At 48.1% G+C, this 4,356-nt stretch overlaps 1 non-coding gene across 1 annotated transcript; it reads left to right on the forward strand.

Moving 5' to 3' along the window:
* The first annotated feature begins 680 nt into the window (after positions 1–680).
* On the forward strand, positions 681–753 carry Trnas-gga. The gene has a single exon. It is a non-coding gene; the product is annotated as a tRNA-Ser (tRNA).
* The last annotated feature ends 3,603 nt before the right edge of the window (positions 754–4,356 follow it).

The raw sequence follows: 4,356 nt of genomic DNA on the forward strand, positions 1-4,356 counted from the left end.
TGTAATTACAATAGAAGGGTCATGTTCGACAAGGACGGTTTCTAAATCAACCAGTTTAACCAGGATGCTCCGCGCATTTAGATTAATGATGGAAAAGAATATTCACTGTAAATATTTCTTCATCATTCCCTTCGAGGTCGAACCTTTCTTGTTTCATGCTCGGTGATTACCACCCTTCGCTCTCGCTGCTTGTCCCAGTTGTCATCGACGGCTACAGCGCGTCGGCACTCGTGGACACCGAAGCAGATTACTTCGTTTTGAGTGGGAAGCTGTCTCGCCGACTTTGGAAAGTCTTGATGCCTTGGAAAGGTCCACAAATACGCACCGCCGAAGGACACCTCATCACGTCTGTTGGGAGGTTATCATTATAAGGATATTTAAGGTTATGATTATAATCGATACTAAATGCGAAGGTGCAAACGAGCTGGACAAGGAACCCGGACCAGGCGGGTTTTTTCGGTCCCGCAGCAGTCACCTAGATGTGCTTGGAGATTTGTGTTTGTCCTTTGTCCCTCTTGATCCCCTTCACCAGGGATTATTTTCGTCATTCTTGTCCAGCCCGCTTGAACTTTTGCATTTAATTGCATTATAATCATAAGGTTAAAATGCAAGCCTTTCACCCTTGTTGGTGTCAAGCTGGTGGTAGCTGATAAAACCTGTTCACTCTACTGACGTCTAACTCCTGGTTAGCTCAATTGGTAGAGCGCTCCACTGGAAATAGAGAGGTCCCGGGTTCGATACCCGGACCAGGCGAATTTTTTTCGGTCGCGCTCCAGTCACCTAGCTGTGTTTGGAGATTTGTGTTGGTCCCGTCCCTCTTGTTACCCATCTCCAGGGATTATTTTTGATGATCTCGATGTACATGGACGTGGAACATAAGTAGTAAGATGTGGTGTTGCCCTAAATCACGTTTGCGTACATGGCGGTTCAAGAAACCACTGGGATTCCACCTTTTCAGCTGGTGCACGACAGAAAAGTGACGACGATGCTCGACGCCATGCTGCCCCACAATCCGACGGACGACGACACCGACGGCGCCCAGCTGGTCACTCAACAGGCAGAAGAGGTACGCCAGCTAGCCCGCCTTTGCATAAAGGACCAACAACGTGCTGACGCTATCCGGTACAACCCTCCTCGCCGCGACGTGGAGTTCCAGCCCGGAGACAGGGTGTGGGAGTGGACGCCCCTTCGTCGCCGCGGCCTCAGTGAGACACTATTAAAACACTACTTTGGACCGTACAAGGTCATTCGCCGCCTTGGTGACTTGAACTTGGAGATGCTCCCCGACGGAACCCGACCAACAGGATGCCGCCAGCCGCCACGACCCGAAGTGGTTCACGTAGTTCTACTCAAGCCGTTTTACGCGCGTTAGGATTGTGACTCTGCATTTTTAGGTCGTCACACTCCGATTGTTTTAGCCATGTTCGTTTTTCTTTCAAGTTGCAACGGTACGATGCGCTTTTAAAATGGGGGGGGGGGGGGGGGTAATGTCGCGCGCAGGGGCGAACAAGCAACGCTCGGTCCCAAAACTTTAGAAGACTCGCGTTTATTCTTACTCGGGACGTAGCCTTCATCATTTCGTCCTTGTTCCTTGTTCTTGAAAGTGACTGTTCAGTCTCGCCCCGAGCGTGCGACGCTCGAAGCTTCTTTGCTGAGTATTCAAGATAGTCACGCACACCATATAAAGAGCTGCGCGAGGCGTTGTCGAGTCAGTCTCGCTCCCGCTTGCTGCTACGCCGCAAAATCGCCGCCCATTTTTCTGCTGCCTCGACGCTCGTTCTTTATTTTGTTTGGCATGAGTTTGCCTATTTAACCTTTGTTTCCAGTTCACCGTTCGCCTTGTCGTCACCTTCATTCTTGGCAATGTGGTGACGGGATCTTGATACCCTTTTCAAAACCTGTATCTTCATGATATATAGTAGGAATAAGTGAACTGGTGAAGCACTAACATTTTGTTTAAGATGGGTCCAACCTAACCGGCGTCTCACTTCAGTGAAACTTGAAGAACGGCTTGTATTGTTCCTCATTCTTCAAAAATTGGGTTGTGTGTATGTTTATACAGCCTAGAACTTGGTCTGTCTCACAGGGGCGACGAGTCTCCCAGCTGTAGATGAGAAATTTAGGCAGTGCGGTACAACCGCTAGCCTGGGGTCTTTAACGTGCACCACGCAGTAGTGATACACGACCGCACGCCGGTACGATGCTCATCCAGATCGAAACGGGCAGGGGTGGGGCTCATTCTTCAATTATCTCTAGCGTATGTGCGAGGTGACTTTATAAATATAACTATAATAAAAAGAAAGCCACTCTGAAGATTATAGTTTCTATAAAAGAAATCAGCAGTTCTATAATAACAAAAAGTACTAAAAAATCTGAGCTGGCACTGCTGAACCCAGAGATAGTAAGCTCAGCAGGCACCCCTGCCGGTTTCGATACGAACAAGCAATCTACCGCTATGGCTAAATGAACCACTAATGCTTGAATCACTCAGAAAAATGCTCAGTTTCACAGTCGTGACGAGAGGGCCAATTCGTCCCACAGCGGAGAGAGCAGACGCCAATTTAAAGCGAACAGCTAACTTGCTTGTGACAAGTTCTTAAGGCAAGAGTAACTCACATAGCGCTCCAACGCCGTGAAAGCCACTCGCGAGAACACGTGGCTTTGTTTGGTATCTCCTCGGAATTGAAGCGCGTTGGTGTGAGACACAAGCACGCTGTACAATATATAACCACGCGCGTCTTCGAGCAAGCGCGTTCGTGGTCGGACGGTTATCGCGCTTTGCTCCCACGCAGAGGACCACGGTTTGATTCCTGGTAGCGGAGGTACCTTTTTGTTATTTTTGTATATGTCGCTTTCTGGTAAATTTGAGAACCCTGTTGCTTATTCGAGGTTAGAATGTTTTATGCGCTGAAACTTCAATCTCGATTGTTCCAGAAGCACTCTCCGTCTACAAAAGGGGCTACGCATGGCGAGCCGGAGTCAGTTTCGCCCCAGCGCTCGATCCTGCTGTTTCGCCGACATCGACGCCTGCAAGGCTAACCCTCTTCTATTTTGTCTCGGGCAGAAGTTAGCCCCATTAAACGTTTAGCTTCTTGAGTTATTCGCCGCCTCATCCTTTGTGACTCGTGACAATATCTTGGTGAGGCCACACAGCACGGCGAGCGCTGCGACGTGATCAACCAGATAAAGTCCTTTTGGCGTGCACCTTATTAGCCTCAGTCGACAGCGTCTGCGGCTTCCGAACGGCGTAATCGAGATAAAACAAAGTGTCTCGCTCCCGTGGAACGCAGGCGTGCGTTCGTTCTTTTCGGAGACAAAGAAGAGCGTATACAACAGAAGACGGCTTGTGTTGTTTTCAGCTTTCTTTGTCCCTGTCGTTTTTGGCGCTTTTATTTATTTGAATATGAAATATGAAACAACTGGCCCAACTTTCCACTTTCCTTTCGGAGCTTCAGCTCTGACTAGGGTGACCCCCTTTCTGCCGGCGAAATGCGGGACAGCTTGACCGGGGGGGGGGGGGGGGGGGGGGGGGGCGGGGAGAGTAAGAGGAGGGCGGTATTTTCACGACTCAAGAAATAAATATTACAGTAAATTCACCAACGTGTACACCCAGAAATCTTGTGCTGTCCGAAAGCATATTATACACGTGAAAATTGTACGCAGCAAATAAACTAAGATAAGTTTCACTCCCAGTGATTGTAATGATAAATATTTTATTAAAAGTGCAGAAATTTTTAAGTTGAAAACATAAAAATCCACTGCACCAGACCCCAATGCACAGAAGGAAATTGGAAACAGTAAATATTTTTCGGCTTATTGTTTCCTGCCGATACTTACTCTTATACTAACATGCTCCTTAAAAATATAACCTTTAGTTGGTGTTTGTTCGACTGTTGTGAGTTGCAGGCTTTTTGCCTTTTGTGGCCGTCTTCACACACACACACAAAAAAAAAAAATCTTTCCACAGAACCCTTTTACATGATACAGTATGATTTTCAAATAATTACAATAGTTTATTTCTCAACTTTTGGCGAGCAAGTTTTGCTTGGAATAATTTGCCATCAAGGGGAGAGGCACAACGGCGCATGCGCGTCGGTCACCTGCAAGAACGATGGTTGCTTCCCGCAGTGCTTGGATAGAAAACGGCATTCCATCGAAATTCGCACGTTTATCAGCGACCTCCGCGCTTCCCCGTGGCCCGTTGTTCGGAAGCGCCATAATTCGTGTAGTGAATGACACGGCAATGTGAAATGCGGGACATTTTGAAAATTTTAAAATTTCTTGGGGGACACGGGACACGAGCCCTCAATGCGGGACAGTCCCGCGGGTCGCGGGACGGGTGGTCACCCTAGCTCT

The sequence above is a fragment of the Ixodes scapularis genome, unplaced genomic scaffold, assembly GCF_016920785.2.
Source record: "Ixodes scapularis isolate PalLabHiFi unplaced genomic scaffold, ASM1692078v2 PGA_scaffold0__279_contigs__length_252992795, whole genome shotgun sequence".
NCBI lineage: Eukaryota > Metazoa > Arthropoda > Arachnida > Ixodida > Ixodidae > Ixodes > Ixodes scapularis.